The sequence below is a fragment of the Alligator sinensis genome, unplaced genomic scaffold, assembly GCF_000455745.1.
Source record: "Alligator sinensis unplaced genomic scaffold, ASM45574v1 scaffold93_2, whole genome shotgun sequence".
Taxonomy (NCBI): Eukaryota; Metazoa; Chordata; order Crocodylia; family Alligatoridae; genus Alligator; species Alligator sinensis.
In genome coordinates, this window is record NW_005841854.1 from 4,198,705 (window position 1) to 4,207,687 (window position 8,983).

The following is an 8,983-nucleotide window of genomic DNA, read 5'->3' on the forward strand; positions in this document are numbered from 1 at the left end:
AGATTTCTTCTGACTGCTTCAAACATAGAATAACATTTAAAGTTTTTGGACATAAAAAAAAATTGCACTTAAAATGACCAAAAACTCACAGTCTAAAAGATTGAATTTTATTAGTAGATGTTAAGAGTTATGAATCCAAAAAGATGACAAAGCCAGTAGGGAAATATAGATCACCTGAGCAAGGGACAAACGTAAGAGGGATGGGGCTGAGGAGGGGAATGCAACTAGGTTACAGAAAATACAATGTTAGCCAACTAAGCCCATGGTGGGAGAAGGGGGTGGGGGAAGGTGAGGGAGGGAGTTCGCAACACTGAGAGAGAAAGACAGTAGATACACACAAACCTGTACAATGGTCCACAATGGTGGAAGAAGTAGGTTGAAGAAAGTTTTCAGTCCATATAGAGTCTCTCACAGGGGTCCTCTTTGGGTGGAGCAGGGTGGTCCACTGCTGAAGATTCTTCTCGAAGTGGAGTCCATCAGGTGCAGAGGGGGTTCAGGCCGTCCCCTCTGGGTCTGGTCCTGTGGCAGTCAGTCTGGTGGGATCGGTGTACTAGCAGTGGTGGTTGGTCTGGTGGGGCCAGTGTACTGGTGGTGGCCTGTGATGTGCTCAGTGTAGATATCATGGGACCAGCAGATCATATCGACACCATATGGCAGTGCATCAGCTTGGCACAGCGGCGGGAGAAATGGCAGGCATGCAAGATGCTCTGTTTGCTGGGCTCCCAGGCTCTGAGCATTCCCACAACGAGTGCATTGACTGTCACATCGTAGCCATGTCCCCTCAGGATGTTGGCCAATGGAGCACACGTCTCCCACTTGTGAGCCTGGGCATCAGTGAAGGCTTGGCACTGGTTCTTGGGATGGTCATGTTCATAATCATAATCTTTTTGGCCTCTTTGTTCATGATCACGATGTCAGGGTGCATCTGGCTCTCATAGCCCAGGACAGTGCGGTTCAGATTGATCTCCCCCACTGCAGCCAGGATGGCCCTCATCAGGCGGCCCTGGACAGCATTGTGGCAGAGCTGCCAGGCTCTGGTATGTGGCCTGAAGCTGCACAGCACATGGGGGAGGGGCTCTGCCATGTAGCCACACCATCAGCACATCTTCTCCCAGTGGCCAAAGTGGACGGCACCATTCAGAGGCAGGCAGTTGAGGTAGTCACAGTGGAGGAAGCACCACTCCTTGAAGTGCATGAAGCTCCTGCCAGGCATGAAGTGGTTTCTGGAGTCCCACTTAGAGGTGATGTCCAACACCTTGCCCTGGTTAGGTTTGGCCCTCAGGTCACCGGAGTACTTGCTGTGGACAGTGTCCTTCAGGAACCACTCCAGGGCGGTCTTCATGTGGAATTGGAATGCAGGACTGGTTGCAGGGAGACTCCCAGCAGCCCGTGCTCCTTGGTACAAGTCCAAGCACAGCCGATGCACTTCTCATGCCAGCGTGTGGTGTTGCAGGTTTGGCTCCACAGCAAGGTAAAGTCCCCACCGTTTCTGCCAAACTCCCCTCCAGTGAACCACTGAGGAAGGTGGCCAAGTCACGTCTGGTTGGTTGCCTCGCAATCCTCTTGTGGGTGGTCTCCTCAAGGGTGCTGGAGGCAATGGTACTTACTGTCAGTAGAGGTCTCCTATGTGGGGGATGTTGGTGCCTCCCTGCCAGCAGGGGATGTGCAGATTCTCATTGCTGGCTCTCAGCGGCAGGTGCAGTGACTTCTTCAGCAGCTGCCAGATCTCAGCATCCGCCTTCTTGACGGGGGGTCTTGGGGACCGCTGAGCCTCTCAGAACGAACGTGATGCAGGGGAGGAGGAACGTGTTCAGTGCATCTATCTACTGCCAGGGGACCAGCAGGGATGAGTCCAGCTTGTGGGCATCCTGCATGATCATGATGGTCTCCTCCATTGTCTGCCTGGCCCAGTGGCTGGTGGGCATCTCCAAGTGGCAGTAGGCCTTGCCATCACGCAGGTGCCTCATTGCCTGGCCCTGGATTGTGAGGGTGGAGTCCAGGACATGGCTCTTCTGCCTGCCGTTGATGTGCAGGGAGCTGCACTTGGTGACATGGAAACAAAGGCCTGTCCACCTGGTTGCCTCAGACATCATGTCCAGCATCTGCTGCAGCTGAGCGGCATTGTTGGTGAGGAGAACGAGGTTGTCGGCATAGGCCAGGACACTCAACTTCCGGCCATATAGGTTGAGCCTGCTGGAGCCACCTGCCATGGCCCGAAAGAGCTGTTCCATAACCAGGTTAAAGATGATGGGGCTGAGGGGGCAGTCCTATCTCATCCCCGACCAGATGGTGATCTCGGTGGTCTCTCCATCAGTGGGACAGATGGTCATGGTGCATCCATCGTAGAGTTCTCGCACCAGACTGATGCTGCTGTCTGGTAGGTCGAGCTTGCCGAGGCCACCAAAGTGGTGGTGGTGGGGCACAGAGCCAAAGCTGTTGGAGATGTCCAGCCATGCCACCATGCATTGCTTTCTGGTCCTCCAAGCATTGTCCAGGGCCATCTGAGAGGTGAAATTGTGTTTGTAGCAGCCCTCCATTGACATAAAGTCCTGTCTCTGGTTGATGGCCTCGCCGGTCACCACCCAGTTGGTGATGTGAGCTGCCAGACAGCTGGCATACAGTTTGCTGGCAGTGTTGCACAGGGCGATGGATCTTCAGTTGCCTGGGTTGGTCGGGTCTCCCACCTTGTGGATGAGGACCATCATGGCCCTCTTCCTGGCAGTGGGCATGTGCTGGAATTCTGCACCTGTTGAAGAGAACAGAGAGACCAAGGCAGCCCATGTCACATTTCTTTAGAAGACTGTACCTTATGCCGTCCCTGCCAGGGGTGGTGTCCCTGGTTCTCTTGAGGTGGGCTTCCAACTTCCTGTGGCATGAAGGCATCCTTGAACCCACTTTGCCAGGAGGACGGGGGTCAGTGATTCGACGGTTGCAGGGCATGGAGCGACAGCTTCTGCTTGGGGGTTGAAGACCCTGCTGAAGTAGTTAAATAGAGTGTCCATGGGGGACCTGACAGAAAGCTGAGGGTCCCTCCAGGATCTCTCTCACTGCCTTGGGATGGTTGGCCCGGTACAGCTTCTGGATTCCGGAGGCTGCTGCCGGGTCGTAGTGCTGGCGCCTGGGTCATCTCTGCAGCTGCGGTCTGTGGTCCCATCATGTTGCTGGTCTGTTGTTGCCCCCCCTGGGGCTGGCTGAGCCAGGCAGCTGCCAAGAGCTCCTCTGTGAGCCAGGCCACCGAGGCCTTGAGGGCCTTGAAGGTGGCAGCCAGGGAGTGCTCCTCCAGCCAGAGGGATTGTGGTAGGCATCCTCTGCAGAGACCCCGGCACACTCAGGAGATGTGGGGCTCCTGGTAGCTCCTGGGTTCCCCAGGCAGCTCTGGGATTCCTGGTGGTTCAGAGGCATTGGGTGGCTCCGAGGATTCAGGGGGAGGACTGTCCAGTCAGAGCATCGTGTCTTGTTGGGGATCTCTGGGTGGAGACCTGCATGATGGCATCACTGGGGTGGGTCTCTCTGCATGGTGATCCCTGGAGGTCTGGTCCGGTGGGGTTGCCGGCAGGATGGCTGGTCTGGTGGACTTTTGCACCATGGCCTGGGTCCAGTGGGCCAGAGCAGTGGACCTCACCAGTGTGCTGGGTTTCCTCTCGGCTCTGTGGCCCTCACATCCCTTCTGGTGTGTCTTCAGGAGCTTGTAAGGCCCATTTATACAAGAGAGCTAGTGGTTGAATTAACAGCCCTGAGGATATACTACATGAACTGGGAGCATATATATATAAGGTACTTTACTGTGCAGCAGAGCAAATTAATTTACAGTAAGCACCACTGTTTACATGTATGGACCCTTACTGCATAGTAATTTGCTATACTCAGCAGTTAATTTGCTCTATAATTTTCTGTTTTTGCCTGGAGCTCTCCCTGGCTACTGCAGGGGGACAAAGCAGGGTGGGAGGAAATCTGCTCCCAAATGCCTGCTCGTGTGCAAACCTGTCCAGGGTGGGTTTGCTCTGCAGTAATTTACTGTAGAGTAAATCCATGTGGCAGCCTTCACATGTATAGACAGGCTCACTGTGTTGAATATTTTGGAGAATTCATATTTTCAGTATTTTTTAAATATGTCAAGATAATTTAATTGTATAGTAATTATGACTATTGGTTTTGTTATGCATTAACTTTTTATAGCTCAAAGAGAAATATTCTAATAATATTCCAGCTAATAAAAGTGATTTTAGAAGTCTGGTGACATATTTATGGAAATAAATCTCTATTCATCTAAACACATGACTGGTCCTATAAATTCAGTCATACAACCTCGTATTAGGTATATGGAATGAACTAAGATTGTTCCTGCTAAGCACATTTAAATTGTGAGCATCCATATATTAACACTTATTAACTCATACTAAGTGACCCCTCAGAGTCTCAAGGTTACATTACTTCAAGCAAGGGTTAACTCTACACCATACTACCTAGCACATGTTAGAGTAACTTCACTCTGCCCCATGGAGATAAAATGAGCAATTTGAAGTCCTGCAGAACCCCAGGATGCACTGCTTCTAGCCCCACCTCCCATGCAGAGCAGGGTAGAGCTCAGGTGTCCTGACTTCTAGCCATGCCCCTCCTCACCAGCTTTCTAGTGACAAGTCAGGTCTTTGTAGGCAAGAAACAGTATTGACCCTTAACACACAACTGCTCACAGCATGTTCTAACTTTAATACCACTTAACAGTCCACTGATTTTATATGGTCTCAATGTAACATAACTCTACCTTAATAATTATATAAACCAGCTTACTTGGTACCTTTTTTATTAATATGATCTTTTGTCCATGGCAACTTAATTATTCAGCTGCTTAGTTATATAATTCACAGATATCCATTGGAAACTGAAACGCCACTAAAAAGGGTCCCAAACAAAGTTGTTGTAGGTCAGACTATACATACCCGCCTTGATTTACTAGACTGAGGCCGTGAACAGGTGTTCATTTCTAATGGTAGAAATTTCCGATAAATTTCCACCAGCAGAAATATTTCTAGGAGAGGGAACACTGCAGGGTTCATCCTGCAGCTGCTCTCTCTTCTCTTGCTCTCCCCTTGCAACAATCTTGGTCTGGGGAAGGCATGGGAATTGTATCCAGGCCTTCCACATAAAAAAATGTATCTAGCCACTGAGCTATTGGGAGAAAAGGAGATGGACAACAAGTAGGTCTCTACAGTTGTCTACAGCAACTTCTGAATGGAGATTTTGAGGATCTGCTTGTTGGCTATAGGTGACTAAGTCCCACATAAATCCCACTTTAGGTGCCTACTGTCTTTTTGTGACTGAAGTCTAATATTCTGACACATACATCTTGCAGTGGGACCAGCCAATAATGGGATATGAATAGATATTGGTTGGAAGCGGACATTAACATACCATTGTGGAAGACTGTTTATAATCCTCACATATCATCCTGTATCAGGCCTTGCTATGGAATGTAGCTGGTCTGTAAGTCCTAGAAACATCAGTCGAATTTATTAAAAAAAACATCAGCCAATATATGATATATTTCAAGTGAAGCACTTAAAACCTAGAATCTTCTCATCTCATTTGTAGGAGAGAAATGTATTTCCCCAGACAAATATTACATTAATTCTAGTATGTAAACTCTGAAATACATTCAGATTTTTCATGAGTGACAATTTATTTTTGTCAGCTATGATATTATTGGCAGATGTTCAGCAAAATGTTCTTTCTCATCATTTGCCTCTTTATTTTGGAGTGACTCTTTTCACCATAAAAGATTATTTTCCAAAATAAAATAAATAAATCTTTAATTAATATATATAACTACCGTAGCAACAACTTCTTTTAAATATGCCAGTGTGCAGAGAAACTGAAATACTTAAAATACATTTTAAACTATTTAAGATCTAGAAATCATTGTGAGTCCTGTGTATATAGCAATAGTTCAGTGAAACTAGTACATAAATGACAGTAGGAAGGACAGAATTAGACTTCCCTTTATGCATCTGAATATCAGTAGCCAGCTGGGAACCCATGAGTAGCAGGTATACACCTGCTTGTTATACAGAGAAGGAGGAGAATCATTTATCCCCAGGAGATGAGTGGTTAGGACACAGCCACTAATCCAGAGAGCAGAGTTTTAGGGTCCAACCTCTTCAGAAAGTAATGGAACTTGCAGGCCTCTGAATTCCCTGTACAGTAGGCTAACTACTACCCCATAGGCAAGGAGGGTAGGGATGCAGTTGCCCCTTCTACCCTCTATAATTCCCCTTTAAATTCCTGATCCACCCAAAATTAAAAACCAACTCCCTGGCAGTAGCAGCAGCATTTCCATTCAAGAAGCAGTGAGGGAGTCATCTGACATTGTGACTCATTAAAATCTACCTGATTCCTCCTAAACGCTACATTCCGTTGGTGTTATTGACTAAACTCTTTTTTAATGGCCTTTAATGGTTATACTAATCAAGCTACACTTTGTTCTGCAATTCTGCTGTTTTGTTTTTCTGTCTGTTAGCTACTTCTGGCTCCTACCTCATAGCCCTCTGCTTTAAACTCTAGCTACATTAGAAACATTAACTCAGGCATGGAAAAAACTTTCAGTGACTCACTGAATGCACTATCAATATTCTCAAGAAGGGTAAATTTTGTTTTATGACTGTAAAAGAGATGTATATTGAATTCTAATGACTCTGAGACTAATGAAATGTCTTTTGATTATTTTTGCTAAGTTTGTTTTGCTTTTATACATAACATATGATGTAGAAAATTAATGCTCATTCCAATAAAGTTATTTTTGTTTTGCTTGGATCTTAAACTCAAAGTTATAGCCCCAGATGACTAGTGTAGTAAAGATTCTAGTTTCTTTTTAACTGGAGAAAAATATATGTTGTAGTATATGAAATGATGCACCACACTATCTGCATCCCCCTTTTCAAAATCCTAGATTCATAGATGCTAGGGTCGGAAGGGACCTCAACAGATCATCGAGTCCAACCCCCTGCCTAGGCAGGCAAGAGTGCTGGGGTCAGATGATCCCAGCAAGATGCCTATCCAGCCTTCTCTTAAAGACCCCCCAAGGTAGGAGAGAGCACCACCCGCCTTGGAAGCCCATTCCACATTTTGGTCACCCTTACCATGAAAAAGTTTTTCCTGATATCTAGCCTAAATCTGCTCTCTGTCAGTTTGTGACCATTGCTCCTTGTTACCCTAAGAGGAGCCCTGGTGAAAAGGACATCTCTGATCCCTTGCTGCATTCCCCTAATAAATTTGAAGGCAGCTACAAGATCACCTCTCAGCCTTCTCTTGCGGAGGCTGAAGAGGTTCAGGTCCCTCTGTCTCTCCTCATAGGGCTTGTTTTGTAAACCCCTAACCATACGAGTGGCCCTCCTCTGGACCCTCTTGAGTCTATCAACATCCTTCTTGAAGTACGGCACCCAAAACTGTACACAGTACTCCAACTGTGGTCTGACCATTGCCTCATAGAGGGGAAGTATCACCACCTTGGATCTATTTGTCATGCATCTGCTGATGCATGATAAAGTGCAGTTAGCTTAGCTGATGATTTTGTCACAATGATGACTCATGTTCATTTTGGAGTCCACTAGGACTCCAGGAATCCTTTCCAATCCTGTGCTGCTGAGAGGGTCACTTCCCAGCCAGTATGCGTGCTGGATATTTTTGCGCCCTAGGTGCAGCCCTCTGCACTTGTCCATGTTGTACTGCATCCTATTTTATACTGCCCACTTTTCCAACCTGCCCAGATCTGCTTGCATCGAGAGTGTGCACTTCACCCCACAATTTAGTATGATCCGCAAACTTGGACAGAGTACACTTCACACCCACATCCAAGTCACTGATGAAGGCATTGAAGAGTACAGGTCCAAGGACTGAACCCTGCAGGACCCCACTACCCATATCCTTCCACATCAATACTGACCGATCTACCACCACTCTCTGGGTGCAACCACTAAGCCAATTTGCCACTCACCGGACTGTGTAAATATCTTTGTCACAGCCACTTAATTTATTATGAGAATGGGATGAGATACTGTATGGAAGGCCTTGCTGAAATCAAAGAAAACAACATCCACCTGTACTCCTACGCCTAAGCATTTTGTGACCCAGCCATCAGGTTAGGCTTTATCCAGCACAATCTTTAGTGCTCCTTTCAAAGTTGAAGCACGGTCAGCCAAAAGGGAGCAATACTGAAGTGAAAAAGAAGAGAACAAGGTAGATGGTCTACGATCAGTGAGATGGATACTGACATGGAAGGAAGGGGGCCCTAGATTCTAGCCTTGATCCTTGCTCCTAATGAGGCAAAAGCTCCTCCCATTGCTCCCATTGTTTTCCATCCATTTTCTCCTAATTACTATTAAATGCAAGGAGTACTGGAGAAGTGTCTGAATAATTCTTAAGCTGTGGTGGGGTCATGCTTAGATATCAAAGAGATGCAGACCCAAACTTCTTTGAAAAAGAAGGTTCAGAACCTAGGTCTTCCACTTTTTGAGCAAGCGCTCTAATGACTCAAATATTGAGGATAAAACACCTTTTTCCTCCTGTCTCCCTGCCCAGCCCCAAGCCTGTGCTTTTTCTAGGACTCATGATCAGGTACGTACATGTTGTAGCAAAACCCCTACCCTTTGCTACTAAGAGATGGTAAGAGCAGCTGAAATCAAGGGGGCAGAGGGAGCTGAGCTAGTTACCAAATGGTAAGCAACAGTAAGACAAGTGCCTCTAGTGACTACTGGGGAGCAAGTGGCACTACCCTAGTCTAGTAGGAAATGTAGTGCAAGAAGAGCAAGCTGAAACCCTGTGATGGGCTAGAGATCATGTTACCAGAAAGGGAAGTGGCTCTGAGAGATGTAAACCAGCCCCTGGGCCAGGGATGCTAGTGTAGTTCTGGCTCATGTGGGCTGAGAAGCTCTTGATGAGGAAGACTGCTCAAGAAAGACCCACAGGCACAAGGTACCCTAAGGAGCTAGGG